This window comes from Bombus huntii, unplaced genomic scaffold, assembly GCF_024542735.1.
Source record: "Bombus huntii isolate Logan2020A unplaced genomic scaffold, iyBomHunt1.1 ctg00000067.1, whole genome shotgun sequence".
Taxonomy (NCBI): Eukaryota; Metazoa; Arthropoda; class Insecta; order Hymenoptera; family Apidae; genus Bombus; species Bombus huntii.
The window spans coordinates 532,521-554,473 of NW_026099326.1; the positions used below are offsets into that span (position 1 = coordinate 532,521).

A 21,953-nucleotide genomic window follows, 5' to 3' on the forward strand; every position below is an offset into this window, starting at 1 on the left:
CAATATTAACATTTAACATTTAACCAATATTATACGCATATGCACATAATGTTACTGTTACATATAATGATATATACGTAGATATACACGTTAATTAAATCCTCTATATGGTATTTTTACTTTGCTATCTTGAATAGATAAATAATCTCGAATATAGACATACTGGTACACTTACGTTGATATACACCTTTGTACATTTGTTTTGCCATTTTGTTTCGCCTTTCAGGAACGATATGTTTGGAAATGATATGATATTGAAAACAAATAGGCCATTAAACGAGAATGGATGGATTCAAACGGAATTAAGTGATCTCAATTCCACAGCTTTGGCGGCTGAACGTGTTTTCCTTTCGAACGGTTTGCTCGCGTCAAATGGTGCAAATTTCAACAAGTATCCACGTGTTTACTATTAAATTCATTTATTTCTTTTTTATTTATTTATTTATTATCTTTTTGGCTCGGTTACCTTCGACGCATTTTGCGTATTTCTTGAGCAATTTTTAAGGTATTATTTCCTATATTATTGAAGAAAGTAATGATTTTTAGATTACCAATAAAAGGTGGATTTAAATTTTATACAAATTGGCATACATTGGCAATTGGCATAATTTAAGGAAATTGGCATACTGAGATGACAAATTACTGACATTCCTTTAGTATGTTATGGAAAATTTGTAAAGGTTTAAAAATTGTTGGAACACTTTGCATGGAATATATATTCTATATAGAATACGAATTCTTTCTCTTTCCTAATTATCGTTTACGTGATAAAATAAGGCGTTTCAATTTGAATTCATTAAATGTTGTCTTAAATATTCAATTTGAAAATTCTTTGGAGAAAATCGAAGAAGATTTAGAACTATTTTTTAATCGATAAACGCTTCAAGAATTGAGAACCACTGACCTAGGGGAACTTGATTAATCGAGGGATACGAATAGTTCCATGATATTGCAGAAGCCATTTACTGCGTTCCCCTAATATGATTACATCGATAAAAGAGAGGTCACTACTTCTTCGCCATATTTCATACGTAAAAATAAAAATCTTATATCAAAGCAAAAAAAGGAGTCACTTTTTTTTTTTTTTTTTTGGACCAGATCGCCATGTCATTAAATCGAGCACAATAATTAAATTAGAAAATTGAGACACCGATTAACACGAAACAGCCACCGTCAACCGAATCTTATGGACGTCTTACAGATTAGAGCGTTTCATTTACTTGAAGCAAAACGAGGATTAACTCGTAGCAACTGAGCAGTAGCTCAGTGCCGAACATTTATCTTCGTTCTCGCCAGTACGGGGAGTGCAAAAAGGCGATTTGCGAAGTCAAATTTGTGCATCAATTTGAGCGGCTTTTTCAACAAATCGAAATTCGAAATGTTGTTAAATACGACTTATTCGGAGACAATGAGGCGAAGATGATTATAAGATTCCATGAAAATATTATGTTAGATGAAAGCTGTTGGTGCCTATTAGTATGGTCCTTCTGTAGTATACACACGTATAATAGAATAATAATAATTTACTACGAGTAAAAGAAACATTTATACGTATCCATAGGGCTTTCGATTTATGAAAATTGAAAAGAAGATATATTCCATTTGGTCGTCGATTCTATTTAAATTCGTTAGTATTCGTTCCAGTTACGTCATTAATAAAACATTTTTATTGATAAGCTACCTAACAAAAAGACCTTTTTGTCACCCCAAATTGCTTCAAAAGAAAATCCCTTGTCAAACAAACCATGTTCCTTGTACGAAAATCTAAAAAGGATTTTCCAAAAAGATGTATTCAGTAAACCGTGGCTTGTGACTGGTGAGTTTGAAAAGAGTTGCTGAAAGTTAATATTCGACCAAGCTCTTGTGACATCAATCACATCTCAACCTACATCAGTGATAATACATCGACACCCGACCTTCGGACACTTTTGGACACATCACCACCTTATCATCATAGCATACACCAAGGCTGTGACGCACCTCCGTCCACATCAGAGATAGGATATGGACCCCCGACCTTCGGACACTTTTCTACATCATAACCTACACCTTTTTTTTTTTTTTTTCGTGGAGAAATCCTCACGGACACCCGCTAGCGGGTAGTGTCGGACTCTTACCGACTAAAACTCCACGGTGGCCTGTCCTGACGCCTGAGTCGAGATGCACCCGGGATCTCTCCCGAATTACTACCGGTTACCCCCGGGCGTCTATCTCTCCTTTCCTCGAAGGGAGGCGTCCTGCTCTTCTTGGACCGCTAGGGGGGGGGGGGGGGGGACCACGCCCCCTAGCGCCTCGCTCCTGCTGCGTCATCCTGGGGACCCCGTCCCCTGACGCCTCTTCCTGGTTCTTCGCGCTTCTACGGTGGCCGCGGCGGCGCCGGTGGCGGCGTCGCGCCCCTGTGGCGCGTTGTGTTTCTCGGGTGCTGCGATGTCCTGGACGGATCGCGGGCTCGTTCCCGGTTTCTTTCTGCCCGCTCCTTCGCCAGCATGACCTGCTCGCAGTAAGTGCGGATGGCGGCGAACTCCTGGCGCCCTCTGAGCATGGCCGCGACGACCGCTTCGGGGGCTAAGCTCTCGCCGATTTCGAGTCGTAGGACGCGTCGTGGTTCCGCCCACGCCGGACAGAACTCCAGCGTGTGTTGCGCCGTGTCCTCCTCTTCCTCGCAGTGGTGACAGATGGACGTCGCCTCTCGCCGAATCCTTAGCAGGTACTCGCCGAATACTCCGTGGCCGGTGAGCACCTGCGTCATCCTGAAGGTCAGTGGCGCTCCGCCTCGATCCCTCCAGGCCTCCCAGTTGGGAAGCACGGCGCGAACGGCCCGGTGCGGCCGCACGGCGTCCTCCTGGATCAGCTGCGAGCGCCATCGTTCCCATGTCTCCTTCCTCGCTTCCTCCCGGATGTTCGGGGCCGGCTGGCTGGCGGTGGATGGCGTCGGGCTCCTCTGGTGTTCGTATACGCGTTCGAGCGCCAGGGCTTGCAGCTCGAACGGAGGGGACGCCGCCAGCACGGTCGCCGACGCGTACGACGTCGTCCTGTAGCCTCTCGCTATGCGGATGGCGGTCGTCCTCTGCAGCCTCCGCAGCAGTGTCAGGCTGCGGCGACTGGCCGTCAAGCTTCTGGCCCAGACGGGTGCCCCGTAGAGGACTCGGGACCGAACTACTCCCTCGTAGAGTCGGCGGACTCTCGATCCTGCTCCGCCGATGTTCGGTTGGAGGCCGCACAAGGCGTTGGCTGCGGCCGTCGCCTTCGGGACGAAGGTCCGCCTCTTCTCCGCCGATGTTCACCGACAGTCCGGGAGGAGATGTTCCTCTTCGTCGCTGGTCGAAGAACCACAGTGCCTCGCATTTGGCCGGCGACACCGTCAGGCCGAGCCTCCGAATTGCGCCCACCGCGCATGCCACGGCGTCCTCCGTGCGATTCGCCGCGTCGTGCCACCACCGTCCCCCGGCCAGGACCAGGGTATCGTCGGCGTAGCACACCATGCCTGCTCCCGGGGGCATCGGACATCGGAGGACGGAGTCGTAGGCCGTGATCCAGAGTATCGGTCCCAACACCGACCCCTGCGGAACGCCGCGCTCGATCCGTCTTCTTTCCTCCCCGTACTTCCCGGCGTAGACGATGTATCAGTCGGTCAGGTACGCTCGGATGATCCCTACTAGGTACGCCGGGACCTTGAAGTGTCGCAGGGCTTCCACGATCCTGGCTCAGGGGATCGAGTTGAAGGCGTTGGTGACGTCGAGCGATACCGCCACCGCCACCCCTTCTCGGGAGACTTTGTCCTCGGCCATGGTCTTCAGCCTCTTCACCGCGTCCACGGTCGAGCGGCCGCGGCGGAATCCGTATTGGCTGTCGTGCCATCCGGGCGTCCTCTCGGTCATGTGGGCCTCCAGCCGGGCGGCGATGATCCTTTCGAGCATCTTGCCCACCTCGTCCAGCAGGCATATCGGCCTGTACGCGGACGGCGAGTCCGGCGGGCGGCCCTCTTTCCGCAGCAGGACCAACCTGGTCGTCCGCCATGTCCGGGGGTAGGCGTCCTCCTCCAGGCATCTGGTGAACAGGTGTCGCAGGCGGGGAGCCATGGTGACGATCGACTCCACCCACGCCCTGCCAGGTATTCCGTCGGGGCCCGGCGCCACGTCGCGGGATGCCGTCATCCTGGCTGCTTCGAAGAGTTCTTCGTCGGTCACTTGCAGTTCTTCGCTCCATCCCGTTGCGGTCGTCGTCGTTGACGGAGGGGGAGGGTGGCGCCGGTTGGCTCGCGTCCGTGTCTTCCGGCGGGAACAACGTCCCGATGACGTTGTCCAACAACGCCGGATCCATGTCCGAGGTCAGCGGGGGCGCCGAAGGTCGTAGCTTCTTCGTGACTATTTTGTAGGGCCGTCCCCACGGGTCGGATTCGACCTCCTCGATCAGTTCCGTCCAGCACCGAGCTTTCGCGGTCTTGATGTCCCGCTGAAGCGTGCGTCTCGTCTCTCTGTACTCCTCGCAGCAGCTGGAGATCTCTTCCTCGTCGCGCGTCAGTCTGCGACGACGGGCCCTTAGGAATCTGCTGCGGGCCCGAACGCAGTTCTCTCGCATCTCCGCGATCTCCGGAGTCCACCAGTACGTTCCCTGGTCGCGTCCACCCCCCGGGACGGAGCGTGGCATCGAGGCGTCGCACGCCGCGGTCATGTATCTTCGGAGCTCCTCCGCCTCCTCGTCGATGCTTCCCTGCTCGGTCGTCCGTCGGGCGTCCCAGCTCCAGGCGGACACGATCGTGGCCGCCCGTAGCATCTCCTTGTCCCTCTCCTTGAGACGCCATCGCGGTGGCGGGCGGCGACGGTTTTCTCCCGGTCGTCGTCGTCTCCCGGCGTCGTCTTCGGCCCCCAGGGTCACCTCCATCAGTATGTAGAGGTGATCGGACAGCGTTTCCACCCCCTCGGCCACTCTCCAGTCGTGAATTCGCCTGAGCAGCTCCGGGGTAGCCCACGTGATGTCCACTACCGAGGATCCTCTCCACGCCACGCAGGTGCTCGCCGAGCCCCTGTTCGCCAGCAGGAGCCCCAGACCCGCTGCCCAATCGGTGAGCATCCTTCCTCGGGAGTTGGTCCTGGGATTTCCCCATTGCGTCGAGTGGGCGTTGAAGTCCCCGAGGACGAGTACCTGGCGGGGGAGGCATCTTCCGATGCACTCGCCGACTCGATCCAGGAAGTCCCCGTACGCGGCCAGGTCGATGTTCGGGGAGACGTATACCGCCACCACCGCTGCTCCCCGCCACTCGAGACGAAGCCGCTGCCACGGTCCAGCAGGACGCCCGAGGCTGACGTCCACGTTATCCCCGCGGATCCGTCCAGGTCCCCGATCCAGTTGGGCGAGTCGGGAATGCGATGCGGTTCGGCCACCGCCGCCAGGGTGACCTCGTTCTCCCGGATGGTCTGGAGGAGCAGATCTTGCGCTCTTCTCGACCTACCGAAGTTGCATTGCAGCAGGCGCTTGAATTATGCGGTCACCTCCATGGCCTCCTCCCGGCCATCCGCCGCTGCTGGTTCGGCGGCGCTTCCTGGCGTCCCTTCCGCGGCTGCTGCTGCTGCTGGTTGGCGGATCGGTCTCTTCCTCTTGACTTTGGGGGGGGGGGGGTGCATGCCTCTCCGCCCATCCTGTGATTCGCGGGCGCTCCGAGCGACTCGCACAGGGGGCACTTGGGAGCGGACGCGGGACAGTCTCTGGCGCGGTGTCCGCTCCCGCCGCACCTGTAGCACAGGTGTCCTCGGTCTTCGCCGGATACGCAGGTGGCGCGTACGTGCCCCAGTTCCAGGCACCTGAAGCACTGCAACGGCCGCTTCGGGATGGCCCTTATCCTCGCGGTTGACCAGCCCAGGGCTATCTTCTCCGCCTGGGCCAGCTTGCGGGCTCCTGCTGCCGGACACTTGATCCATGCCGACCCGAGGCCGCCTCTGGTGGCGCCGATCTCGCCCACCTGCACCTCCGCGCTGCCGCATCCTGCCGCTGAGGCCAATGCTCTTCGCAACTCCTCCTTCTTGACCGAGATGTCTATACCGGTCACGCGTAGCTCCACCATCCTGGTCGGTGTGGCGATTCTCACCGCCGTCGGGTCCAGCGTCTCGGGCAGACGCGTCGCCAGTAGCGTCGCCTTTCCCCTGTCCTTGTTTCCGGGGACTTGGATTATGATGGCACCCGTCATCGCCTTCTTCATCTCTAAGCGCTCCATGCCGAGCTCCGATAGCGGGATCCTCGTTCTGGCTGCTTCCAGGACGTCGGCGTACGACATTCTCGCTCCCTCGTTCAACGTCAGGGTCACCGCGGATGTTCGCGGTGCGCGAGGGGGCGTGACCGCCTTGGGTGTCCGCGGTGGTCCTTTCTGCGTTGCGGGGGCGCTCGCTTTCGGTGCGCCTGTAGTCCTGCCGGGCTGGGGCTGCTGCCGTTGTGCTCGCGTCGGTGGTAGCGCGGTCGATCCTTTCCTCGCCGCCTCTCCTCCGACGGCGGCGGCTGCTGTCTTCGTCCCGTTCGTCTTCTTCCCCCTTCTCCTTCTTTTCTTCTTCGTCTCTGCCAGTTCCCATCCCCCGTCCTCCTGCTCCCTTGGGGGACTCCGCAGGGAGGATTCGCTTTTGCGAGTCTATGGGGGCTGGCAAACCCACGGTCCCGCAGCCAGGGAGGACCGTCGGGACAAGCGTCCCGCTTACGTGAGTCCTCTATGTACACCGCAAGGAAGGTTGCTGTGGTGTAAGACAAAGATCTTCCCCACGGAGCCTTGGGTAGTAGCGCACCCACGATCCTGATGCCAAGGGTGAGACCGTCGGGAGAGCCGCCGAGGTACGTTTCCTCAACTCCCGCTTACGTGAGTCTCATCTGGGTCTGACTGCACGGTGTGCAAGTAAACCGTGCAGCAGAGACGTGGCGGTACATCCACACGCGCGGTCCCACCGTTGACATATGAACGGTACCACGGGCGGTCGAGTGTTAGCTCTGAGGGAGTAGCGAACCCTCGGCTCGACCAATTATGGGTATGGACTCGTGGTGGCAGTGGTTGTGGCCAAGTGCTGGCAAGAGGGCTGGTTTAAGGGGGACAAAGTCCTCCGAGTGGCCTTCGGCGTGTGAGCAGCGTCCCACCTGCTCCGGATACCGTCCCGGCAGACGGAAGGGCTTGGAAAGGGCCCCGTTCGACCTGAGACGAGAGTGCCTCCTGCGGGCGATTATTTGAGGTAACCGGTACTGTGTACCGAGTGCGCTGGTTGGGCGTATCCCAACTCCGATGGCTTCTAGGGTTGCCCGGGTGCTGTATACGATACTAAATCTCAGGAAAGTACCCGACACCAAGAACCAGACTACATGCTCCCTTGGGGGCGACGTTGTTTGGGCAGCGCGGGGATCGACGGAGCGGTCCTTGCTCGGTCGTCCTTCGGGGGTGTGTTGCAATCGCGTGCCCCCGAATCGTTCCTCCACGATCCTGAGAATGGAAGGTCCTAGTTCTCGGACTACTCTTTCCAGGGCGTCTAGACGCGTCCTGTCGTTTCCCCCTTCCCGCGGAGGACGGACGTATTCGGGCGTCGCGTCGGTGCATCGCGGGCACTCGTGGACGCGTGCAGCCAGTCTCCTCAGTTCCTGGCGGAGGGCTGCGTTCTCCTCTTCCAGCACGGACAGCCTCGTGTCGGTGTCTCGCGCTGGCCTCGTCCTCCTCGAGGATTCCGTGTTCCAGGCGGCGGTGATGTAGCTCGCCGCGTTCTTCAGGGATCTGATGTAGGTCCCCTTGAGGTTTGACGACGTCGTCGCGACGTGCATTATCTCGGACACGTGCATCGTCAGGCTCGCGCTGATGTCCGCCGGGGAGCTCGTCCTCATCTGCGCCTCCAACTCTTCGGACACCTCCGGGGTTGTTGCTGCTATTCTCCTCCTCTTACCCCTGGACGCCATCGAAGCCTGCGACGAGCGCGAGGCGATCGAGGCGACCGACTATCATAACCTACACCTAGCCCCTCAACATCCTAAAACCAAAACGTATATAAACCGAGACTTCACCCAGCTTGGACAGTTCTTGTTCCTCTTCTAGTTGCTGTGCTCATACAACCCCTATTCTCCGATTCGGTGTTATTTTGTGTTTATAATAAAGTTTTATAAAGGAAAATAAGTAGTTGGGTTACGACGCAGCCTTCTTACTACCACCCAAGTACCAACTTTACGTGACATTTTGGCGATCCGTGCCAGGATCCATCAACTTCAAGAAAGCGAAATTACGCATTTCGGCATACGTGCATCATTGAAGATTGAGGGATCAGCGGACCTCTGCAGATCAGCTCACTTTGCGTGAAAACGACTTCTACGGAAAGCGGACTACGGTCATCACCAAAATTGAAACTGGTCACGAAAAGAAGAATATTCAGGTAAAGAACTGGATTCTTTTAAATATTATCGTACTCGTCGCAATAGCTTCGCTAGTACAGACTCCAACAACAGTACAATAACCACTATGAGCAAAAAATCAGAAGACACATCTTCTGTTAGCCCTATGGCTACTGGTGTGGATCCAAGTATTCGGGCCATACTAGACGCTATGCAGAAGCAGAACGAAATCAAGTTAAGAAAACTGTTAAAGGAGACTATTAAAGCAGCGACTAGTCGGAGTTATCAGGGTAGTTTAGTTTCTAATAATTTGAACAAAAGCTTGGAGAAAACAGACGTTACTGTAGGAAATGAAGAAATGGTTTTGAAAGAATTTTCAAAAGAATTGCAGTCTAATGTAGAAAATTCTTATGAAAAGAAAGTATCAATTGACACCGCTTCACAGGATTATATTTTCATTAAAACAGACTTAATGTTTGATGTCAATAGCTCAACAGAATACCAGAAAGAGTCTGTGAAACGAAGGAAAGAAGATATTGCAGTATTGTATAATGATTTGTCACCATCTTCGTCACAAGATACTCAAAATTTACAAGAACGGTTCGACAAAAAAAGTAAAAGTTTAGGAGAAGCAGAAAAAGATCATAACAAGAAGGATAATATTTCAATGAGAAATATTTTGGACGGCGATACAAATAAAGAAAACCAAATTGAAACGAAGGAATTAGAAGCAGTTAGTAAATCAACTGCTGAAAATGATACAAAATCAATAGACAACGTTGAACAAAATATATCATTAGAATCCATACAAAAAGCAAGAGATAATGCTTACAATAATGAACATTTGCTTATAGAAGAAGACCAAATGATGACAGCGAAAAATGCGTGTGACACTACAGAATAAAAAACTTCAGCAGATCTTATGTCGAGAAATTTAGATGCTAATACACAAGAGAAGTCTTTAGAGAATAAAGATGACAAGAATCCATCTCCATCTATGTTAGATAGTAGTAAACGGAGCAGTCGTTATAATGTTGCTGCAAAGCCTGCTACTTCGCCAAAATTTGAAGAAATTGTTTATAATCAAACCAGACAATCAAACACAAATAAAATTTTGCGAAGCGCTTTAAAGACGAAATTAATCGAAGACAAGTCTGAAATAATTAATAAACAAAAGGCATCGGAAAATGTAGAAAATAAATTTGCCAAAGAAGAAAAAAGAGGTGTTAAACAAAAATCAATTTCAGATAGTGAAAACGAAACAACTGATAAGTTCGTCAACGAAGGGAAGTTCTTTTAACGAACACAGCTAGTGATAGCGATAGGTATAAATCTGTAGAAAATGATAATGCAGTAACGGGTGTAATAGCAACTGATGAAGCGAAACATAGAGGCAGACCTAGGAGATCGGATAAAGTCGAAGTTAAAGAAGATGAAAATACAAGTGTAAATTCCGACCAATTGCGGGGAGACGTAACCGCGAGGAGAGACGTCAACGGGGGTCGTACGATTATATCAATCGACACCACGAATTGATCGATCCCCTGATTTCCGTTGAGATAATAGGGGTGATTGAGTTTGTATAACACTGTGATTCACTGAATTATAAATTATATATTTCCAACACTTTACAGATTACACTGACGTAGAGAAATAAATAGTTAACAACTTGTCGCACGAAGATGTGATAGATATGTACGCTAGAGCAGGGCTCTTATAATGGAGATTAATGTATTAATGTACTTAGCACTATAATATATTTAGGAGAGAAGATGTATGTTCGACAACACCGAGAACCGACAAAAGATTTTCGTAAAGTATGCGACTCTCGCGCTATGTGTAGACTGCCGCGTTAGGCGTTAGTTTTTAGACTGACTGTCGCTCTTTTTCTAATACAGAAGAAAAGTTCGGTGTGGGTATGCCCCTGTGCCTAAAGAACGCGGATTCGTTGTCCCCACTTTCGTTAGGAAAAGTGAGGGTAACGAACCGCGGTGTCGATTGGTCATGACCTGCACTACTGCTCGAAGGGATGAGTAGGAAGTCTCCTACCATCGTGGTGGATAGATGACTGTGTGCGTGAGGAAAACATAGCTTGTTTTATTAGAGGGCTATTCGGATTTTCCTAATGGGTGCATACCCGTTTTCTCCGTGTTTTAAGTACGTCTAATAAACCCAAGGACCTCTCTAAAAACCGACTGTGTTTCGAGAATATTTTTAAGCTTTAGAAATTCTTCAAGACAAACGGATTGAAGACACATGGCGAAACACTACAGGGAAGTGAAAGTTATGGTGGGTCCTTAGGTTTATTGAGGGTCGAAGTGACGTTACGCAGGCTGGTTGTTGTCCGGTGGTGCGAGCTGGCGCGGGCTGGCGTGCAGATGTTTTAGGCGGCGTAACAACAAGGAAGATCCTAGAAAATGAGAAAGGTGGATTAGAAGAACGAAGAAAACTCGAAGAAGATACAGAAGAAGAAACTACAGAGACAGAAGTCAATTCAAAAGGTATATTAAATAATAAGTGCGATTTACTTGATACCGAAAGAGCTATTGAAATTAATGATACGGTTCAAGATATTAAATTTACTGAAGGTAGAAGCCGCACTCAAAATGATATGGAAGATGTAGTAGAAGATTCACAAGAATTATCTAATAAAAGTAAGTTATCAGAAATAAGGATTGCACTTAACAAAATTGAATATACAAAAACTATTTTACGGAATAAAAAGAATTCATTAGAAAGAGAAAGAGGAGTAAGGGAAAAGAAGAAAATGTACAGACAGAAATTATTTAAAAAAATATATCAGATGATAAATGTGATTTGCTTTAGAAAAAAAAAAAAAAAGAAATATTATCCACAAACTACATTAGGAATTTATCTATTTTAGTGAGGAGAAAGAGAAAGGATAGAGGAGTTGATCAATAGACTGTGGATTTTGAAGCGTTTATGAAAAACTTACAATTTTAATAAAATATTCAATGTAAAGTCTTTGTTATAATATTCAGATAGATAGATGAAAAAAAAACTGAATTTGCATAATTACTCATGGCTTATTGATCAATCATGCGACTCGTTCAGAGGTAACTCGAGTTGTAAAGGCGACAATTTATTAAAAATGGTATATCTGACGTACGATGCATTTGTTCGTGTAAAACTATTTAAATAAGTATAAAAATCACGCGAAAAAAAAATCTACTGAAAATAATGTTGAACTAGTTAATAATAATAAATCATATAGTGAAACACAAACCTTAAATCAAGATTTTAAGTTCAAGAAAAAAAAAAAAAGAAAAAAAAAGAAGAAAGAAGTTGATAAAATGACAGCAACATGTAGCAGCAGGCGAGAGAAAATAGGCCAAATTTCTAAAAGAAGAAACGATGCTCAAGAACTCGGAATTTCTCGAGTGGATATGCTAAACAACGAATTTAATGAACAGTTGAAAGAACGTGAAACAGCAATAGAAGGCTTACATCAAATGTTAAAGCATCAATCGGAAATTCATAAAGTTACCTTAAATGAAGCAAGTTTGAAAATAGGAGAACTGCAGAGTGCAGTGTATCAATGTGCACTAAAAATGCAAGTAACGTGACGATTACTTTTAGAACACCACAAGCACCACGAAAACACAATCAAGACCAAACAAGATCAAGTTCAAAAGTGAAGTTACGTGAGCTTATTACTGCTAACGACCAAAAATTGAATTACGATCCCGAGCATCAACTCGCTGATCTTCAAGTAGAATGTTCCGACAAAGACAGGACGACACAAGAGTTCGAGAAACACATAGAGGACATGAAGGAGGAAGTGCAAAAATTAGAATTGCAACTCGACGAGTTACAAAAAAAAGAAAAACACACACGCACGTAAAAAGAGTTCAATCTTTTGGAATACAAATTGAAGAACTAACAATAAAATTAGAAGAAATAACACAGAAGAAATAAGTCACAAATATGAAATTGCCTGATGGCTGATGTTGATCGTTGACGTTTATAGCGAAAGAATTCCGTCAACGGCGCCATCTGGATCCTTGTTGAAAAATTAAACAAGCCGCAATAGCACCATTACGCTCATCACCCAGAGTAGCGTTTGTCGCTGAGTCGAGGAGCTGGAGGATTCATCATAATCAAGGACATAAATTTTACCACTTCCGGTAACGTTCTTCAGGTGATCCAGACATTCGAAATCACAACATTCTTTTCCAAGGCGAAATTTTCTGCATGGCTGTAGTAAAAAGAAATCGATCAATTGTACAGATCAATCGTCACTCGACTGCTCGAGAATTCAGGTCATCCAGAGAATAGAATAGAGAAAAATGTAGAAAATGTGGAAAAATGTAGTGCGATCATCACGGTGGGAGGAAATAGGGGGATAGGGACCAAATGAATGAACGAGATGTTAAGGACAACTGACGATAAGTTCTTCTTTTGTCGAGAATTGCATGTTTGTGAATGGTTTGTGGGTGATTAGGTGGAGAGAATTGAAGAGTTTGGAGGTGACTGGAAGAGTGTTTTGGGCAAGGTAGATTGCAGAATGGTTGCGGTAGCATTGTGTTAATTATGGGTTTGTACATGTAATCTTTGTATGTATCACTACATACAACCTAACGTATATTTTTAATAATACATCAGAGTTTTAGTTATTTCATAGCTATGAATTTTATACTCTATAATCTTGACGTTTTATTTCACAGAAGCGTTTGAATATCCATAAAAATTAAATGAACCAATGTATTCATTATCTTATAGAGAAGATATATTATTTTTAATTATGTTCCAATTATTTATCATGATCCTGATTTCCTTATTCTGAAAATTTGAAAGGAAGTTTTGTAGTTTGATACTTTCAGCGACAAAGGGTCAATATTGCTTTAGTATATTTCGTCACATATACATGTATATCTATATATCCACCGAAAATGCGCTCTTGTAGACAAACGCTCGATTCGCGTCATAGCTTTTAAAGCTCGTCGCATCTCAATCCGTTGGAAAAAGTTTTTCCTGTAGCATATTTTATTTTTACGAACCAACAAGGTCTTTGTTTATTTCCTTCTTTTTTTTGCTCCAATTCCCCCATTGTTTTTTCAAGGATAGTATTTCAGAGCCATTAGTCAAGTTCATTGTAACAATAAACGTACGTTTCGGAAACATTTTGTGCTGTGAAACAGAATACACTAAAGTTTGAAGGTCACATCGATTTTCGAAAGTTTATAAATGGAGGTGTATGACAGTATCACCAGCTGTTGCTGTCCCCAAGCGCCAAAATACGTTCTGACTACTATTTTATGTATCTCACAGAAGTATGTCTTCATTCATCATCTCCCATGCCATCCACCAACGTGTTCTTAACATGTTATCTCCTAGTAAAATATTGATGTTGAGTCAGATATCCAACTGAATAATCTTTTCGGTGTCTACTATAAGACATTTAAAACCAAGGCTCGTACACACGTGTGCTTATACGTCAGATGTAATACTTAACACGAAACCTGCTTATATTAATATTAAATTTATGCATAGTAGGATGTTCGACCTTTGTAAAAATGAAATTATAATACATTTCATACAGTTTCACCGTGGAAAAGTGAATCTTTCTAGCATGTCCACGCAAATGCAGGGGAGGGGAGGACTGTGCATGCACCAAACAACTTTACGTTCGTAATTTTTCACACAAATGTACAACTGTAGGGAAATAATTATCTCTGATTTTTCGGATGTTAGGAATCGACAATATCGCATAACGGAATGCTGTGTTCTACGTATTCTATTTTTGTTACGACGAAGTTGTGGTACAAACGAAGTCCACATAAGAATAGTACAACAAAATCGGTTGAGGTTAGGTTATCGTGCAGATATCGCGGCTTTTGCATTGGAAATCACGCAACTGCCAGTCTCGTCGTTCCTTGTAAACGAAAGAAAGGTATTGTAATCGGTCGGAATTAACATAAAACTCGTCGCATGCGACCATATGGCCTGAATGTTGAATAAACGAGAGTAGAGCGCGAGCTATGTGATTCTAACCGTTTAGGCGGAAACTAATGATTGTAACCAGAGCCGAGATATATGCCAATATTACTTTGCTCGACAAAGCGTATAAGATGAGGAGAGAATCGCGATAAGGTAGAACAAGAGACAGATATTCTCTACGTAAAGCAAGTCTGTCAACTAGATTGAAATCCTACAGCTATAACTACAGTGAATCCATATTCTGGCGAATTGTCTTTTCACAAATGAAGCTTCTGAAGAACGGAATTGATACAATAACTACTGTTCATTCATAACTACTGTTGTAAGAATCTATATATTTGTCTATCTATATCTATATATATATCGATCTATATATATTTGTCAGAATGTCATTTTATCAAAAAACCCATCCTCTGTAATCATAGTTTAACGAAGCATAATTAATAGAAGAGGTAGAGCGTTAAGTGGAGATGATTTAATCACAGTTAAGTAGATAAATCTCTATATTAGTCTCTTTAATTAAAATGTCCTACGTTTTATTTGCGTCATTTTTTTCCTTCATCCAATTTAAAATGTTTAAATAACAATAGCCTATACAATATAATTTTATGTAAAAAAATTGATTATACCATGTTTATTACAGATATTTAACATTTTTGTGTACATACAAAATTTAAATTATACCTCGCTTGAGAACAAAAATTCTATTTATTTTCCTAACATGTACTAATAATTATTGATCAAACTAGAAAAAGCTGGAGGAGATTACTTAGGAAGATTACTTAGCATCTTATATTCCTGGCAAGGCTCGAACGTTTTATCTTCCTTTAGATTTTCCTAAGTTTCCATTTCTCTGACTTGCTATTTTAGTTAGCTTAGTATACGTGCTATACATAGGTATGTATAGTGTCATGATCGCGACAGTCGTGAGTTACCCACGCTTTATCCTCCGTAAACTATTTATAAGAGAAGAACAAATTACATGTTAGAACTTTCATTCAATTTACCAATACAAATAATTTTAAACAAGAAAAAAGACCTAATGCAGTGGTTTCAACTTAAACATATCCAACAGTTATTTACGAATAAATAGTATAAATCTTTTAGCAACATGAAATTCGCGATATTTATTCAAATATTTATATTTACAGTGCGCCATCGGCAAAGAAAACGTGTTTATCGATTTTATGCTTTTGCCACGCAAACAGGGAAATTGCAACTCAAAATTGAATTCGCACTGCAAAGCGTCGACGTTACGACATCAATTACATACTTCAAAAACACCGAAGGTATCACACGGAATCAGAGAGATTCTATGAGAAGTTAAACGCATAGTCACCCTATTGGGAATAGGATTGCTTTGATTCGAGCTCAAACATAGGGAAAGCTGAAAGAATCTTTTGCGGATCTTCCTTCTTCTCTACGTTGGATTTTATACAAAACGACTTTAACCTTTTCAAGGAAATACGGAAATAAGGATTTTAGATAGAGAGAGATTTATCTGGAAGGAAATGGATAGAAAACGTAGAACCAGTTCTTGTTGGTTGAAAGATTTTTTCTCTTCGCAGAGATTCAAGCTTTAAAGAACGATCAAATATGTGCGCAGCTGACTTACGCGTGAAATTATTATTAAAAAAAATTGTTGCATTTAAAAGGATAAATATTAATTTAAATTTAAAAAAATTGTTAGTTCAATTATCATGTTTAATTTAAATTTAAAATAATTGTTAGTTCAATTATCATAAGTTTAAAGATATGTAGATATTGTATTTACATATCGAAAATCAGACAGCAATATTAATTAACACACCTAGTCAAACGCACACGTACTTTAAAACCGTGCTTTAAAATCGATATTCGCTGAAACAATACATCGCTCTGCGCTTCCAATTTGTTTTCGCACGAAGAATCAGTCCACTCATTGTTACCGTCACCATCTCTACCGTAATCTATATTACTCGAATAAATTCTATATCTTGATTGGAAAATCACATATTTTAACGAACTTCCTTATTTTTTGTTTTTTATGACTTTAATTGGCAATTTCCATAATGTTCTATAACTTGACAATAGACTGATAATATTTCAGGATATATATACATACATCATGTTTTTGAGGATTCTGTAGTAAAATATATTATAATAAATTATAGGAAAAACAAACTATTTAAGAAAAAATTACCACCTTCGAGTAATAAATTATAGAAGGTTACCAATGTAATTTAAAACTTAAAACTTAAAAATAATCTATTACACGTAACAAAGAAAAAGATTTCTTCGCAAACGGTAACTCGAAAATTACAGCCATTGCTGTAGAAACATAGTTTTACAGGGAGAAGAATTTCGCTAGAAACTCTCGACGATGTCACATCAAGCGAAAATTCAATAAAGCGATTACTAACCATACTACCAGCGGCAATCGTGTTACGGCAATTCGTAAATAAGTTAGTCTTCTATTTGCAGAAACGTCTCTGGCAATATCGTCACACTCTTGATTACGTCGGCGCTATCAAATGGTCTTTGGAAGAAAGTTTTCCATTATCTACTTTTGCCCATGGCGTCGTTCCAACAAATGAATTCGAGTTCTGAATCGCTTTGTCTCGTATTACCGCTCGTATTACCGCTCGTATTACCGAATTGCTGCTTCTCACGACTAGCAAAGTGTTTCGCAAAAAAAAAAAAAAAAAAAAAAAAGAAAAAAAAAAAAGAAAAAAAAAAGAAAAAAAAGAAGAAAAAAAAAGAAAAATGGTATCGGAAGGATAGAAAAAAAAGCGGTGGCCTACATCAAGCAATCTTCATGCCGATAATGCATTTATTATTCAGTTCGTTCATTTTCTATCGCGTAACAGACACTGGGATAACTGACAGAACGAGCGTATAAATCTTGCATCTCTCGACCTGACTTCTCCCGATGGAAAAATATTTACTGGTCTGGAATCGTGCATCGCTAATTAGTAAAAAGGTAATAAGCAAGAAAGCAATTATACTACCGGATTGGTATTTCTATTTTATTGGAGATTAATTAACCTGAGTAAACCAACAAAAACTTATCGAAAATCAATCGAAATTAAATCACCTTTTCAAACAGGCTATAAATAGCCAACTAATATTTGCAGTAATAAACTTCACTTTCGAATAAAGTATACGCTCTATAAATTGTAAATTGATAATTTCGTTATTATATCATTTTTCTTAGTCTAAACTGGATTCAGTGAAAAGAGCTTTCAATTGAATTACACACTTCATTAGTTTATGAATTATATTCGTTACCATACGTACAAAAGAAGGGTGACTGGTTTAAAAATTCAAAGGGTAGAACCTCCAAGCTCACGATTGGAAACAGATTCAGTTCAATGGTTTAATTTGCCATTTAATTGAATTCTCTGGCAATTTCAGCGAACTGTGGGCTTTAGAAGTGTCCAGCATTCAAAGGCAAGACCTCCTCCATCTTTCTCTTTCTTTCAGTTCCAACCTCAAGTAATTGACCTGTTAATTCGACGCTATATTTACATGCTCGCAAGGGATTCAGACGACTTCATTGCGTTAAATTCGCAATTTAGCAAACACGAATGTCTCAATCAATTTGTAGTTCGAAACAAATAAAAGATAATCAATTTTTCAAAATAACAATCGATATGTTCAATGCATTTGTCGATGCGTTTGATCGTTATGTTCATTTAGCATTTTTATAATAAAAGCGTAGAACACATGTACATACACATAATATTCCATGAAATGATTTATACAGACTATGAGTCTCGTTTTATCATATTATAAAAGAATGAATTTTTCCCAATAAATGTAACTTCATACAAAATCTCGTTTAAAAAATTCAGTTTTTATTCTCATCAAATTAATTTAATATCGGAATATGTCATTTTAGTCGTTATAAAAATTTTATGTCAAAAAGCGTTCACAGATACATATATAAATAAATGTCCAATCCTATGCATTTATTTAAGCTGAAATCTGAACTTAAATATTTATTAACAATATTCTGACGAATATATAATGAAAGATAAAAGCAGCTTTATTTTTTTTATAGGATGGCTCATGCTTTTTATTCATTTTATGTTTTTCGTTGTCAGCGCGTAACTACCTATCAACCGCATGAATGCCAGGTTTTACTACTCAGAATCGAAGAAGCGAAGAAGCAAATATACGTTAGCTTGCATGGAAAAACGTTAGATACATATAAAAGTCATAACGTAGCTATTTACACCTATTTACATGGGGAATATTTATTTTTGTATGAAATATTTTTGCTTCTGAATTCTCATTATAAATGTACGTCCATTTCCTACGTTAAAGTACGTCTCTGCTTTGAAAACCTTCATTTAAATATAACGGTTAACAAAATATTATTAGAGAAATATTAAAACGAGACGCTAAAAGAACATTTTAATAAAGTACAAATGATTATTTGTTCTTTATTAAATTGCACTGCTGTAACTCTAATTTTATTAAATTCAAAATGAATCATTTATAAACTGAACCGGAATATAAAATTTTATTCCGCAAAAATCATAAAGTTGAAAGTTAGGAACGAATAACAAATGAATAACCTAGTTTCATTAAAAGGCACGTATACGCCAATCCGCGTAATAACTTTGACACTCCAATTATTATAAAATATGTATCCTTAAGGGATTCTTTTGCGCGAATGCAAAATACTTTTCATACGTGCAACTGAATAAATGGCGCGTGATTTTCAATATTTCTTTTTGTAGAATTTATAACAAAGTAACTTTTTCACAAATGTTTTCGCTAACATTTTTACAACGTAAATGTCTTCTTTTGTAATTAATAATTTCAACATTTCTCTGAACAGTTTCGTTGCGATAAAAAAAATATACAAAGCTTATGACGTACTTGTTTAAAAATATTTATACGGAACAAGACTTTGAATTTGTCAGACCAATCGTTCTAACGAACGAATAAATTAAACGACTCGTAACAAAAAATTATTCCTGTCCATGTTTCTCTTTGTAAAAGTAATTCAAGGCAAGTTAGATGAATCGTTGTGTACCCTATTCGCGTAGCATGTGCTTTAACGACCAGCGTGCAAGCGTTAACGGTGTGCTTTAGTTTCTCTCTGGTTGTGTTAAGTGTTTAAGTAATGAGCATATACTCACTACGGGCGGGTTGCATACGATCGACTGGCACCACTTCAGCCTCGAATTATAGCAGGTGCAGAAACTGCAAACCGAAGGTCCCGGCTCAAACGTAAGATCATGTCGAATGGTTTCTCCTTGAAAGTCAACACAGCTGTTTGTAACATCTGAAAACGATTCTCAGCTTGAATATCTTTGCCATTCGACGGTCGTACGCGCAGTTACGTTAACCGTTTCAACGCCACTCAGCGTGATCATGCTGTACACGTAGTGTGGTGAACTGTGTCGCGATGTTTGGTTACGATTGTCAATTCACAACGCGCTCGGTTCCGAACGTAGCTTGCCGCTAGTCTATCAGAGTTTCCTCTCGTAATTACTTTTCTTTCAAATAATCGTAAACCAAATAAAGAAAAAACTAATGTATAAATTACCTCTTGAATTGGAAAACCAATTACAGAACGTCACACAAACAAAAGGTAAAGCACGAATATTTGGCAACCTTTTGACTCTTTAGTGTAACGTTTCTGATATAGCTGATGAAGTGAAGCGTGAACGCGTTGAACGGTATGTTTCGACAAAAAAAAAAGAGCAGTGCAATCGAGTTGATCGGCACTTCTCGTAAATAAATAAACGAAGCGCTATTGCGCTTCATGGTACAATCCGATACGGATTTTTAAAGCATCCCTGATACTGAAACGGCTAATAGCGTTACGAAAACGATCGCGCCAGGAAATTTTTGTTCAACGGATCCGCATTGCGGCTGCCACGATGCTTTTACGTAGCATTGATGCTTCATCGATGAAGCACGATTGAAATTGGATATTCGATTTCTTACTGGGGAGAGAGTTTTCATATCGTGTTTACTGTTTCACTTCGCAAGTGTGCTTTACAGTATACGTTAGAACTTGAAATCGAGCTATTTGAGTTAAAGTAGCTTGTAGCTTGAAATGACGTTTAAAGGATATAAGAATAGAAGGCTAAGAAGGCTAAAATTCAAAAGTGTATATATACATTACTAATATATAATGCCTATAATATATAATATAATAAATAATAATGCCTATATATTGGCTAATTTATCAATTAATTAAATCCGTGTATATCAAGTTTTCTATAATTTAGTACTTTCGTGTAACTACAGAAATTTGATGCAATATAAAACTTGATTAAAACAGCGATTCATTAGGAAACGAGAATAATGATGCAAATATTTTTTGTAGCCATTATATAGGATTTCGATCGCATAATTAATCAGTATCAACTTACCAATCTTTACAAACTGGAAAATATAAAGAAGAACCGACACTATTATGATTGCCGCAATTATGATTGCTTTCACGTACACGTTCATTGTTGGTAAAAAATTTCGATGACAAGCGGAAACAAATCAACAATCCAGAAATATCTGCAACAGAAATCAGAATACACTCGTTTTCGCATGGTTGGATCAATTTCGCGTGGGACTAACCTGATTGAACCTAACGCGGGATAATTGCTCAACTCACGACCTTAACCAGCCCGCTTGATTCTCTGTAAATGCTTGAAATTGACGCTTGGATTCTTTCCAGATTAACTAGCTTTGCCCTCCCCCCCCCCCCCCCCCCCCTCCCGTTATCTATTTTCTTAGATCGACTTAAACTGCCGCAACATATTATCTTTCTTCTTTTCTTTTCTTTTCTTTTCTTTTCTTTTCTTTTCTTTTCTTTTCTTTTCTTTTCTTTTCTTTTCTTTTCTTTTCTTTTCTTTTCTTTTCTTTTCTTTTCTTTTCTTTTCTTTTCTTTTCTTTTCTTTTCTTTTCTTTTCTTTTCTTTTCTTTTCTTTTCTTTTCTTTTCTTTTCTTTTCTTTTCTTTTCTTTTCTTTTCTTTTCTTTTCTTTTCTTTTCTTTTCTTTTCTTTTCTTTTCTTTTCTTTTCTTTTCTTTTCTTTTCTTTTCTTTTCTTTTCTTTTCTTTTCTTTTCTTTTCTTTTCTTTTCTTTTCTTTTCTTTTCTTTTCTTTTCTTTTCTTTTCTTTTCTTTTCTTTTCTTTTCTTTTCTTTTCTTTTCTTTTCTTTTCTTTTCTTTTCTTTTCTTTTCTTTTCTTTTCTTTTCTTTTCTTTTCTTTTCTTTTCTTTTCTTTTCTTTTCTTTTCTTTTCTTTTCTTTTCTTTTCTTTTCTTTTCTTTTCTTTTCTTTTCTTTTCTTTTCTTTTCTTTTCTTTTCTTTTCTTTTCTTTTCTTTTCTTTTCTTTTCTTTTCTTTTCTTTTCTTTTCTTTTCTTTTCTTTTCTTTTCTTTTCTTTTCTTTTCTTTTCTTTTGATCTTTTAAAGCCCTAAATCGCTGGCTATTATATTTTGTACACTCAATTACTCTGTAAGTCATAAGTACATATGTTTTACAACGTTATTTGTCATATTTCAGTTAAACCCCAGAAAAGCCAGAAATATATTTGCAGCGTGTTTTAACGCATCCCTGGCAAAGATCTCAAAAACGAGTTGCGACACAATTTAAAGCGACAAATAGCACCGCGTGTCTCGTTGTGGTAACACACGGTTCGCCAGCTTTTTAAA

At 42.1% G+C, this 21,953-nt stretch overlaps 1 protein-coding gene and 2 long non-coding RNA genes across 4 annotated transcripts in view; 1 reads left to right on the plus strand and 2 right to left on the minus strand.

Moving 5' to 3' along the window:
• The window catches only part of LOC126876194 (venom serine protease Bi-VSP-like), a 219,207-nt gene that overhangs the window by 55,303 nt on the left and 141,951 nt on the right, over window positions 1–21,953 (plus strand). The gene's annotated exons all lie outside the window — the stretch shown is intronic.
• Window positions 759–8,054, minus strand: LOC126876238 (uncharacterized). The gene is made up of 2 exons (XR_007694026.1): window positions 7,958–8,054; window positions 759–2,043 (listed from the first exon to the last, which is right to left on the minus strand). It is a non-coding gene; the product is annotated as an uncharacterized LOC126876238 (long non-coding RNA).
• LOC126876224 (uncharacterized) lies at window positions 10,506–19,648 on the minus strand. The gene is made up of 3 exons (XR_007694012.1): window positions 19,431–19,648; window positions 10,606–10,744; window positions 10,506–10,529 (listed from the first exon to the last, which is right to left on the minus strand). It is a non-coding gene; the product is annotated as an uncharacterized LOC126876224 (long non-coding RNA).